Source organism: Cyprinodon tularosa, unplaced genomic scaffold, assembly GCF_016077235.1.
Source record: "Cyprinodon tularosa strain WSP-4 unplaced genomic scaffold, ASM1607723v1 ctg236, whole genome shotgun sequence".
Taxonomy (NCBI): Eukaryota; Metazoa; Chordata; class Actinopteri; order Cyprinodontiformes; family Cyprinodontidae; genus Cyprinodon; species Cyprinodon tularosa.
The window spans coordinates 105,707-119,387 of NW_024038883.1; the positions used below are offsets into that span (position 1 = coordinate 105,707).

Genomic DNA, 13,681 nt, shown 5'->3' on the forward strand with positions numbered 1-13,681 from the left:
TCTGATTTGGAAAGATGTTTAAAAGCGGGACAGAGTGAGCGTCACCTAACAGATGTTTTCAGTGTGGTCCTGTTTCTCTGACTGTGACCAACTGGATGTCTGCTTCTGTCTCCTTGAACCCCAGTGGGCCTCAGCAGATGGCCGCTCACACTGAGCCTGGTTCTGCTGGAGGTTTCTTCCTGTTCAAAGGGAGTTTTTCCTCTCCACTGTCGCTACCAGCATGCTTAGTGTGAGGGATTGCTGAAGAGTCAATGGGTCGATGCAATCAGCTGGTTTTCCTTAGATAGAAAACTTTAATCAATTTGTCTGGATGTGAATTGGTGCTATAGAAATAAACTGAATTGAATTGAACAGCCCCACAGCATGATGCAGCCACCACCATGCTTCATTGTGGACATATTTACCGTTTCTGTCACAAAAAGCTAAAAGGTATTTTGGATCTGATTCTTTTCGGCTTCTGCAGGTGTTTAGAAATGGACTCTAAAGACTCAGAATCCAGGATCCAGACAGGAACCAGAGAACCGTAAGGGTCCGAATTGGACCTGGCACCATCCGGACCGGTTCCCTCTCAGGTTTAATGGTGGTGAACCAAAAGCAGGAAGAGAGGATGGGACATCATAGCGGAGCATTGGAATGTGCCGCTTGGCTACGTGGAGCCATGGAGAGGTTCTGGTTCAGAACCACATCTGGACACCCAGGTAGCTTTTCTCCTCAATCAGGAAGCTGGACTTTTATTACCTCCATAGTCATCTGACTGGAACAGCAAGTGAGAGCATCTTGAAAGGGGCGGAGCTTTAAAGGAAAAGTCGCTCATATTCAGAATCCAAACTCCTGAAAGTTCTTTAAATGTGAAATGATTCCATCCTGTTCAATAAATGATCAGTGTTTTTAATTCAGAGTCATTTTCATGTGAATGTGCTTTACTGGAGGCATCCATGTTTGTCAAAGAACACTACTGCCACCTACTGGTTAGTGACATTGTCACGGTGCGGTATCGGCTGTTGATCAAGTCCCAGTGCTGTATCTGGTGTTTGTCACAACGCGCTATTATCCAAGTCATCTTGAAAACATTCTTCTTCCAAATGTTGGCTACATATTACGGGTTTTTTCTCTGGCCAGAAGTTCGATGGCAAATCCTCCCTCTTCAAGTTGGCGATCCAACGACCAACCCGTCCGTGGAGGATCAGGAATCAGAAAGGTGGAATAACTCTTTATTTTCACTTTTACCCGATGTATTCCAGCATCCAGCTGCCATGCACGTGGGCATTGTCAGTTTCACTATAGCTCTGGTGAATTTCAATGGTGAAGTCCTCTGGAAATCTTCAATAATTGTTGTTGATTGCAGATGTGTCTAGTAGTTCCCATTGATTTAGCTTGGAAAGCGGGGAGAATGGCGCTAGGCTTACCGCACCGTGACGTCACTGCTGGAAGATGGCAGGAGGGAGGGGCTACTATATTTGGGCAAAAATGGCCGCGACGTAAATTTGTATTAATTCATTAAATCACCGCGAACGTACTAGTTTTACGTATAAATAATGATCCGTTGATTATTCCTCGCTGACCGGACTTTTCCTTTTCTTTTTTTCTGGTTCTCCTGGATGACATCAGCAGACGGAGGAAACAGAACCTGAAGGACTGAGACTCAGCAGCTCAGTGAGTAAATCTGTCCAGCGTTCCTGAGGAACCAGCAGAGTGTAACGTCTCTGTGCGCTGAGGACCTTTGTCTGCTGATGTCACTGCGTGGACATAAAGATCCTCCAGCGATAAACCGCCTCACACACACACACACACACACACACACACACACACACACACACAGGCTCAGTGATGCATCTCAGCCTGTTTACGAGGACAGACCAACCAATCACAGACACGTGTGGCTCGGTGATGTCACTGAGCGGATGAGGAAATGGCCTCAGAGGAGGTTTGATGTCACCCGCCTGCCTCGCTCTCTTCCTCGTCTTTCTGTCCTCCTCCATCTTTATTTCGATGTTTCTTCTTCTGCTGATTTTCTTCTTCAGACCTTTAGGCTGAAATAAGCAGGAACTGGAGCTGCATCCGTCACTTGCAATAAAACTGCTTCCTATCGGCGCAGCCTCAAACCCTGCTTAGTGTTTAATGACTGAAACCTGCTAATTATTAAGTCAATAATGAGCAATAAACTGATCAATGAATCTATTCAGATCTTAGGTTGTTTTATTTCCTTGTTTTCTATTGTTACTATTTAAAAAAATGATTTAATCTGATAATAGACATTAAAAACTAGAATTACCGGATGGCTCCTCGTCCAGAGTGGCATCCTGTGGGGGGGAGCTGATATTTTAACCCCAGACTTTATTAATGTTATGGAGGAACAGGAAGTAGTAGGAAAAAAGATAACCTTTCTTTTTTTTTTCTTTTTTTTTTTTACTAATTTAAAACTGAAATATGTGGCTTGCCTTAATAAATGTTAGCTCTGAACGTCGTTCATCCTAATTCATCCTAAAATAGTTTAAAAACATCAATCCGCTGGACTTTGTTTCCAAGTTTGAAGACGTTTCTCTTCCATCCAGGAAGATTTTTCAATTCAAAATGTCAGAAATAGCGTTGAGTTCCAGGTTTTATCCAGCAGCCCAACAAAGCCTGGTTTTAGTTTAGAAAACATGCAGATAGAAACGGATGAACAGATGGATATATTTGGCTATAATCGTAATAATATTTATGTATTATCATTTTGCATTCATTCATTTTCAGCGGATTACCTTTCAGGTGACGAAACGGTAAGGAAGCTCTATGTGATGCGTATTACTGAGGGTATGCTGGCCTGACGGCGTATGCTGAGCTGACAGAGAAATAAAAGAACCTGGAAGGAATAAACTTCCAGAATGAAATAATGAGAAGAAAAATTATAAAACAATCCAAATAAAAATGCAAATAAATAAAGAGAAATAAAGCAGAAAACAGCTGGCAAGAGGTCAACAACCCCAACTGGTACGGAGAATCCCCAACGGCAAAAATAACCGAATATGGCAAAACCCAAATAGCAAAAATAATATCAGACTTAATACAAAACTGAGGGCTTTAAATTCTGAAAAGTTAACAAGGAAAAAATGACAAACAGAAAAGCTAACTTTAAAAAAATTTATCTCACAACATCTGAACAGATTCTGGGCTACAAGATCCAGAACTATAGATAATAGATAAAGATCTATAGATTATATTGCTAGAACTGCTTCCTGTTCAGGGTATCGACACGGAGGAACGGCGCCTGCGATGATCGTTAGACTGAGAGCAAAGAGGACGGATTATCTGAGACTGAAAACAAGAAACAGACTCTTCTTTAAAAAAAACAGACCATCTATGTCCTCCTCACGCTTATTTTTCTATTTTTTATTTCAATACAAAAAGTAAAGATTTGGGGGAAAAAAAGCAAACGAAAATCAAAAGACTCCAAGCATCCTGAAACCATGAAATTAATCCAGCAATTAATTATCAATTAATTCAATAATCGATTAATTGGAGTATAGATTATAAAATCCACTTAGAGCAGGAATTATATCAAAACTGGGGGAAAAAAAAGAAAATGTAAACATTTTGCATTAAAGATTAAAAACATTTTTCACCTGCCAAACTGCTCTATCCAGAACTCCTCAAATTAAAAAGTTTTACTTTCTGCTGATTTAATTTAATCAAAAGTCTCGATTAATCATATAAATAATCACCAGATTAATCTATTTGCAAAAATAACCTTTAGTTTCAGCCTAATTTTCACCCAAGTTTCAACCGCACCGCTTCCAACTCCTACTTTATGGAGTGAATTTTGTTCCATTATTTTTGCAAATATCACATTTTGCAAATGGAAAAAAAACGTTAAAAAAACTTATTAAGCAAGAAAAAGCTCAGAGAGAAACTTTTTTCATATATATTTTTTCACGTCTCTTTTCAAACCGTGTTTTTAAGATCAGTTCTGGGGGCGGGGCTTTCCTCCGCAGCGATGAGCAAAGACGCATTTCTATTGGTCTGCTGGATGTTAGCAACATTTTTAATTTAGCCTGAAGGGAAGAGAATGTGATCTGAAAACTATTTAAAGAATACAAATCTTAAAACTTAACCTGAAAAATGGAAATAATAAATATGAAAATATAAAATCAAAACACAAAATTAGAAAAATATGAGAGAAAAATAATCTTTCTCTAAAAACCTTTTTTAAAACCATTGCTGGATTTATTTATTTTTCAGATACGCAGCGTGTTCTTTGCTTTAAAAAATAATGGAATAAACTTTACTCCATAGATCTGATGGATCACTGAGAGCTTTTTCTCTTTCATCGTCACATTTATGGATGCTGCAGTGTGGGGGGAGGGAGAACTTTATACCCCCCCCCACCCCAGCAGATAGTATTGATCATTAAAGCCTAATCCAGATGTGCTCCAGTGAAACTAAGCTGAAAAATATCTGATTGCTTCCCGGAGCCCAGAAAAGAAGATGGCCGCCCTGGAAAAGCAAACATTCAGTAACTTTGAACCTGCTGGATGTTGACAGTGAGGATAAGGCCGTGTTTGGACAGAGACACACACGTTAATAGGTGACGAGTTAACAGGACCGGGTCTTATCAGCGGCGGTTTTTTTGGAAACCAGAAGCCGTTCTGCTCCGTCAGAACCCCGGGATCAATACGCCGATTGATCCGAAGCGGCTCGGCCGGCTATAAACGGACATCCTGGAAAACCGCCGCGTTTGTCTCCCAAACGATCCGTGGAAGCGGATAGCAGTCGATCGGGTTTCCTGCTTCACTGCGACACCAAGCAGGGCTGAAAACAGCAAACAGTTCTGCTCATGTTTTCTGTTTCCCTGCAGTCATTATTTCATTAATACAGATAATCAATAATATCCTCCCATTCCAAACCAAACATGCTCGCCGTATCCATCTTCCTCCTTCCTTCCTAATTTGCCACCCAGCACACTAACGTCCCTCTCCCCTGCTAAACCTGTCTCCATTAAAGGCTGTGATATCTACAATGGGATCCCATCCATCCAATATGAAACCTAATCCAATAATGGACAGATTGGGCTTAATGAATCCGGTTTTGTGGAGCGATCAAATAGAGGAGGATTCCCTTCAAAGCCATCCGCCTGATACGCATCAAACCGGCTGCTGTTTAGACCAATCTGAAGGAGGTGAGCTCCACAGGAGGACCGCAGCGAACCCGTTCTCCATCTCTGGACATGTGAGACCTCCCTGAACAAAAGCTGGGAAATATCGGCCCAGACTGGCTGCAATCAGGGTTTATATTTATAATAGAAAATAAATATCCGTATCAGTCAATTTGAATCAGAGGGGAATTTACCATTAGGCAATACTAGGCAGTTTCCTAAGGCCACAAGTTCCTGAGGGCCCCATAAAACTCTGTTTCCATGTATAGTTAATACAACTATTCCTTATTTGTGCACATTAATTATGTTTTTGATAAAAATAATTTTGCTAAAATGCCATCAGAACGCTGAAACCTTCAGTGTCCACCATATTGGATCAGTCCATTTGCTGCACATGTTCAGAAAGGTCCAACCAGACAGCAGCAAACCATTTGAAAACAAACCATGCAAAGAGCAGTGTTGCCAACTTAGCGCTTTAGTCGCTATATTTAGCCACTTTTCAGACCCCTCTAGCACTTTGATTTCTAAAAAGCTCCTAGCGCCAAATCTAGAGACTTTTTTCTGCTACTGGAGACTTTGGAGACAACATCTAAAAGCAGCGAACTCTGCTCTCCAGAGCGAGTAGATTGGTAACCCCGCCTCCTGCTCTCCTCTATCTTGTCTGCTGTCATGATTCATGCAGCTATTATTTCATCCAAATGAAAAATGGAGAACAGATAAGCAGATCATGGCTTGTCTACAGTGAAAAGAAGGACTGGGTTATTTACTTTGGCCTTTTTGGAAACACAGGAAGGAGCAATCAGCTAAGTGAGCTTAGTGCTTGGAAAAAATCTTTCATTCCTTTAGAGACAGCATGAAAAGTCAGCTGAGTACAAAACATAGAGAGGAAAACAAGAAGAAAAGGGACAAGAAGAGAGGGACACAACCTAGAACAGATAATGGATGTCTATTCTATTAACATTTCTACATCTGGAGAATGGGGCTGTTCTATGTCTTCTCCATTCAGAGGGGCCCCTGCCTGTCTTTGCCTAGGGCACCACATTTCCTAAATCCGCCCCTGCTTCTGATTGGTTATCGGCCAGAAAACAGCAAATCTGTGCAAACCTGGATCCTGCCTTTAAAACACTGAAGCTAAAAGGGAAAAACCTTCAGTTTGAAATCAGTGTTTAAAAGTAAAAAAAGGACCCATTAGTTACAGAGTCTGTTTTAATATTTCAATTTTGGCAAATATTTGCTGGTTTTTTTGAAGAACAGGTCTGGTTCTGCTGACTGCAGACAGACAGGAGAAGATCCCGGCGCCGTTTGAACCAGACTAAAGTTCTGCTACTTCACCAGGTTTGATTTAAACTTTGCTTGAAAGGGACTAAACTCTGACTTAACATTTGTTTTAAGTTTAAACAGAGACTTATGTAAGATCATTTTCATCTTGTAAATGAAAATATTGGCTCTAAGAATCGGCCAAAAAACATCAGCAGCACATATCAGGGATCAGTTAGACTGATGTCTGAATAATCTGGATCGTCTCTAATCATGTCTTCAGTAGAGACGCCACAGCCGGGCTTGGCCCCCGCTGGCCCCTGTCTAGAACCGCCCTTCTATTTAATTTATTCTACAGAAAACAATATTTCTGGTGCTTTCAGATCAAACTGAAAAAAATTATTTTTTCCATGTACAGGGCCCACACTAAGCCCAGCTGACAAAACAGTCACATGGTGTTTCATCCACACACCTTTCAAATGGGGCTTTAAAATTTATAAAATATGTTTCAAAATTATTTTTGAAACAGTCCTTTTTGTTTTATTGCTGCGTAAACAAATAAAATGAGATTTAAAATTCCACCTGACCTTTAATGCCCCGCCCCCTAATGGCTAGCCTCGTGAGACCATCCCGATCTCGTGAGCTTTCAAGGTTTCACTCGCTAATCAGTCTGGCTACTTTCCGTTGAAGAAAATTTGGAGCCGTTCACCAAACGAACATCCAATCAGCGTTGGCTTTGAGGCGGGTTGAGGTGTGACGCAACGAGAAGCGCGACAGTTCAGTCTAAAGAACATGGCGGCTTCAGCCGATGAAACTAGCGTTAGCGTGGCTATCGAGCAGGTTTTATCGGAATTACAGAGTATTTCTTCACTGAAAGAAGAGCAAAACACTGCTCTGGAGGCTTTTCTCAGAGGAAAAGATGTTTTTGCTCTTCTCCCGACTGGTTTCAGCAAGAGTTTGATCTATCAATTGGCTCCTCTTCGTCGTCGCTCTGTTAGTACGTCATATGCTTCGTTGATCTGATTGGTTTATTTGGCCCGTCTATCACCAACATAGGCCAATCAGCTAACCAGTATTTTCGCCCCTTCCCAAAATTACTTCAACGGAAGGTTTCCAGATGGATATGCGGAGCTAATCCATCTGGCGGAGTCAGGTTAGCTAATGGCCGCCATCATTGGAAACTAGAGGCTCAGACCTTTCCAACGAGGGGTCGAAGGTCATCGTGAGACCATTTCTTAGTCTGTTGTTCTAATGTTCTAATAAGTTTGGTGATATTATTAGTAAATTTCAATGAAAAAAAGAAAGTAAATCTTAGGAGCAAAGTTTGTCTTATCCAGAAGGTTTCCTATAATGTAAATCAGCATATTCGTCTGACCAGATTCCCTTTTATAAGCGGAAAAAATGCATTTTTGCACGTTTGGCTTTGCGCTGTAATCAGATTTTTTTTTTTTTTTGCTTAGCACACTGCCCACTAAAACCTTTGAGGAACAAACATGCTTCAACTTATTCAGTGAAAATTAGCTGAGTTACAGTCAAGATGTGGATCTATAAAGTCTGAGGATCATCCAGAGTTTCAAATGGGCTTTCATGGTGTTTAAAAGTGTTTATTTTGGAAACAAAAAAAAAATTTGGCAAAGCTAAATATTATTTTTTTTTTTCTTAGTTTAATGACCTATAAATCAGACATGGTGACATTTACTGAAGTGAATTAACTGAAGTAATAATCTTTGGACCAATAGAGGAGAGATCTAAAGTTAGCACACAGCTTCAGTCGCTTCAGCTAGTAACCACTGATCAGGCCCGAAGTCTAGGTGTAGTGCTGGATTCTGACTTGAACCTCCAAAAGCATTTAAAGGCAATTACAAGGTCGGCTTTCTATCACCTGAAGAACATTTCCAGGATTAAAGGACTAATGTCTCAGCATGATCTGGAAAAATGAATCCATGTGTTTATTTTTAGTCGAATTGATTACTGCAACGGTGTTTTCACAGCTGATCCAGAATGCTGCTGCCCGTGTCCTCACTAAGACTAAGAAAGTAGAGCACATCACCCCGGTTCTAAAGTCCTTCCACTGGCTCCCTGTATCTCAGAGAATAGACTTTAAAATCCTTCTGTTAGTCTATAAATCTCTGAATGGCTTAGCACCTAAATACATCACAGACTTGCTATCAGTGTATCAACCCTCCAGACCACTCAGGTCTTCTGGCTCCAGCCTGCTCTGCAGACCTAGAACCAGAACTAAACATGGAGAAGCAGCATTTAGTTCCTATGCTCCACTTATCTGGAACAAACTTCCAGAAAACTGTAAAAGTGCAGAAAGCCTGAGTTCCTTTAAATCAAGACTAAAAACACATTTGTTTAGGATTGCCTTTGATTGTTCTAGTTAAACAGTTCAACTAAAACATGTTTTCTTTAGTCAAACTGTTATATTCTTTTTTGTTTTTGTATTTTTTATTTTATTTTATAATTTTTTTTATTTTTTCCTACTTGCTTTGATTCTGTTTTATCTTCCCTGTATTTTAATCATGAAAAAGAACTTTGCATTGTCTTTGTACTAATTTGTTTGATACAAATAAATTTGCCTTGCCTTGCCTTGCCTTGCCTTTTTAAAATAATGGCTCCACCTGTCATGGAAATACAAGTTAGTATTTTCTAATTAATAGTTTGGAGCTGAAGTTGCTTTAAGACTCTGTGGGTTTAAGAGGTTCATTAAAGTTGGTTCTTCATCTTTTTTATTGAAAGTCATGAAGAGGAATCTCAGTGGAAGGATCCAGAGATCCGCCTGTTGCCACGGCGACCCCCGGCCTAGTCAAAGTCCTCTGCCTGATGGGAGAGCCGAGCAGAAACAGGTGGAGCGATTGATCCTGAATGATGGAGCTGGGAGACGGACGTCCCAGTGCTCCCAGTTTGGCACCAGACCTAAAGCTTTACTTACAACATCTACTTTAGATTCTATACAGTTTGGGATCTTTAAAAACCTTTCATTTGTTAAAATCATTAATTCGTCTTTTAACTCATGAAGGCAGATCGATGTCATTTCAATAAAACAAAGATGAAATTATGAATTTGAATTTTTCAGAAACTTCCAGATTGATTTTTATAAAAAAGATAAAAACACTTTTTCTCCTTAAGAGAAAGGAGCTAAAAAAGGTCAGATCTGTTTGAGTCCACGAGGCGTTCAAACGCAGCTCGTCTTTCTCTGTTTCTTTCTTCTTCTGCTCCCCCCCTCCCCCCCACGTCTCTTCCAGGAACTGGTCTGGATCAGGTTCCTGCAGATCAATGGAGATCTGGGTCCGCACTGTTTACGTTATCGTTGCCAGTATTAATGCTCTTTTAATCTGCTCGGGATTACAGCCATCGATCCGTGCCGTCTATCTGCACTGAGCCGGGCCCGAACGCCACACACACACACACACACACACACACACACACACACACACACACACAGGTTTCAGGGAAAACACTCAGACCTGCAGGGAAACCGGCGTGGGAGCGCAGAGAGACGGGAGCAGGAAGGATCCGGATCCATTAGAGAACCAGAACATTTAAATACGAAGCACCCGAACGCATCACCCAGATTAAGATTATCCGCAGTTTATTCATTAATAACATCCTACTTTAGTATTTATCTCATTAAACAATAAAAAATAAACAAAAGTTAAATAAAATTGAGATATCTAACATTAAAATTGTTTTAATATTTAATAAAAATTGAACTGAATTAACATCTCAAATAAAATGTGATAATGCAAAAATATATATATAAAAAAAAAAATTTTATAATAAAAGAAATCAAAAAGAAATGTTCTGGTTCCCAGGAAATAACAAAAGGAAATCATTTACTTCTAAAAAATTAAATCTAATAAACAAAATACAAATTAGTTTTGTAAAAACCTGCTAAAAAACGTTTGTTTTATAAAAATGTTTTAGTTTTACAGCCATATTTAGACTCTTTTATTACAAAAACAAAATCATAATATTACAAGAATAAAGTCATAATAATAATATGACAGATTAATTGTTTATTGAGAGAAAAACTTTGATAGTTATAAATCAAATTATTATAAATTAAACTGAGCAAAGCATTTTAAGTTGGACGCCTCTTTAATTTAAGGTGATTCTGTCAATGTTACGACTTTAATAAATTTATGATTTTATTCGCATAATTACAAAAGCTATATCTCCTCTTATCAAGGCCATAATTCTCTGACATAGAAAATAATATTAGCATCCATCAAAAGGGGAAAAAGGCAATTTATGAGGATTTAAATGTGATTAACAACAATGTTAAATATTAATAAATTAAAAAGTAACTTTTGGCTTTAATTTTAAAAATTAAAAATCATCTGAGCGAAAACTGATAATCAAAGCGATGAAATGATTGGAGAGAAGCTCCAGACCTCCCATCCTGTGACCCCCCTGCCTCCGTTCAGCCGTCACTCATCTGGACTCCTGGACTCATTCTGTGTCAGCGATGCTAATGACGCCGAGGACGGCGAGGAGACGGACGGATAAATACAGGTCAGGAACATGGAAACCAAAGGCTTATGGAGGATCAGAATAACGTCACATCTCACTCTGCAGCTTCTAACCAGATTAAATTCAATTCTATTCAGTTTATTTCTATAGCTCCAATTCACATCATGTCATCTCAGGTCACGTTCCAGTTCACCAGATCATCCAGTCAGATTGATTCAAAGTTTTCTATCTAAGGAAAACCAGTTGATTGCATCGACTCATTGACTCTTCAGCAATCCCTCACACTAAGCATGCTTGTAGCGACAGTGGAGAGGAAAAACTCCCTTTGAACAGGAAGAAACCTCCAGCAGAACCAGGCTCAGTGTGAGCGGCCATCTGCTGAGGCCCACTGGGGTTCAAGGAGACAGAAGCAGACATAGAAAAAGAAGCATAGATACAAAAGGTAACTTTAAAAAGTGGCGTCCAGGATTTTTTTTTTTTTTTTACCATTTTAATAAAGCTAACATATTAGCTAACAGATATGTAACAGGCATTAGCCAAGCAAGCTTTTGGGTGTCTAGTAATGTAATTTTTTTAGCTAATGATAAACATAGCCTGTACAAACAACTGAATATGAAAAACTAAAATAAGTTCATTATTCAAAATTGTTGTTAAAATCGACGTAAATCTGATCTGATGCCGGTCACCTAAACTAAGCTACTGAAAATAAACTAAAAACAACAAAAGACTCAAAACTATTTAGCTAGTGGGAACGATTAGCCACCTTAAAGTCTTTTGCTAAAATAACAAGTTTTATGTCCATGTTTTAAGAATCAGAAACCAGAAAATCTACTAATAATCTGAAGATTGTTGCGAACTGAACGTCTTAAACTAAAATGGCAGCAGCACAGCTGATATTTCTCTGGAGTCACAGCCAAACAGGAACAGACCAGATGAGAGGAATTAGTCAGGCGTAAAAAATAAATCCAGATAAATTCATCAGGAGACAAAGTCTGTCCCGGGACAGAGTGCTGATGGAGGACAACGTCTCTAATCGTAGGACAATGTCTCCCACTGAGCTCCTTCAGGGACCGACTGCTGCATCCTTAGATGCACCAAGTAGCGTTGCTGCAGATCCTCCCTCCCAGCTGCTGTTAGCTTCTATCATCCTCGCTGCTCCCAATAATAGAAACATTTTGGAAACAGGTTTTATTTTCTCCTCACTGGGGAATTCAGGTGAACCAGAAGCAAAGTAAAAAGCAAAAGGAAGTCCAGGATTTCACAGAGCTAAGAGGCTATAATCCCACCTAAAGGGACCAGGTTGATTTTAAATTGATCTTCTGACTATAATACTGATTCTAGATGTTTTTTATTTTCTATCTCTGACTATAAGACAGAATATTTCCCTTTCAGATCAATAAATCAAAAAACAAGAGGCTGTTTATGGAAAATTTACAACATAGGAATAAAACATTTTGTACCGTTAATAAAGATGATCTTCTGCAATTACATGAAAGAGATGCGCTACTTTATAAACATGAAAATCAATATGTATTCATGTATTCTTAGAAAAAAACTGCGATTTAGAAGAATAATAAATATAAAAACTGTGGGGACGTTAACAGCGATGGAGGTTTAACAGCAGCTGGGAGGAAGGATCTGTGATAGGGCTCCTATGGCGCAGCAGTCTGTTACTAAAGGAATGTTTCTGAAACATCTTCATGCATCCAGTGGCAGACATTTCCCTTCTGATTTATCAACTCTGCCATCTGAACCGGTCTGACACCTTCATGACATCATTGACATCAACTGGTTAGATTTATGATTGCAGTAAAAGACACAAGCCGTTTCTCAATTCACTAGAACACGAGTACGGACTTGTTTCCTCTCCAAGTCAGTTCTTGACTAGAACCCAGGAAAGTCTGGACTTGGGGAGAACGGGAGCAGAATAAATCTGGGTCAACTGGAACAGAAGCGTACTGATGACATCACCACATCCAAAGCTAGTCTGGAGCTGCATTTCACCTCCTGTTATTAATAGTCTCTAGATTATAATAAATGATGACTTTTTTTATTTAATAGGGGAATAATAATGAACACAGTCAGATAAACACAAATCAAATGAACATTTTAAATAAATAAAACAATCAAACCTCCATCAGAGCCAGTGGTCCTTCACACACCGCTATGCAGAGAGAGGGCTGCTGCAGACGGGCTAACGCTAGCCCTGGATGCCGCAGACGGGCTAACGTTAGCCCTGAATGCCGCAGACGGGCTAAGTTAGCCCTGAATGCCGCAGACGGGCTAACGTTAGCCCTGAATGCCGCAGACGGGCTAACGTTAGCCCTGGATGCCGCAGACGGGCTAACGCTAGCCCTGGATGCTGCAGACGGGCTAAGTTAGCCCTGAATGCCGCAGACGGGCTAACGTTAGCCCTGAATGCCGCAGACGGGCTAAGTAAGCCCTGAATGCCGCAGACGGGCTAACGTTAGCCCTGGATGCCGCAGACGGGCTAACGTTAGCCCTGAATGCCGCAGACGGGCTAACGTTAGCCCTGAATGCCGCAGACGGGCTAACGTTAGCCCTGGATGCCGCAGACGGGCTAACGCTAGCCCTGGATGCTGCAGACGGGCTAAGTTAGCCCTGAATGCCGCAGACGGGCTAACGTTAGCCCTGGATGCTGCAGATGGGCTAACGCTAGCCCTGGATGCTGCAGACGGGCTAAGTTAGCCCTGAATGCCACAGACGGGCTAACGTTAGCCCTGGATGCTGCAGATGGGCTAAGTTAGCCCTGAATGCCGCAGACGGGCTAACGTTAGCCCTGGATGCCGCAGA

General features: G+C 40.4%; 1 protein-coding gene across 1 annotated transcript in view; it reads right to left on the reverse strand.

Moving 5' to 3' along the window:
* The window catches only part of onecut2 (one cut homeobox 2), a 48,333-nt gene that overhangs the window by 14,829 nt on the left and 19,823 nt on the right, over positions 1 to 13,681 (reverse strand). The window lies entirely within an intron of this gene.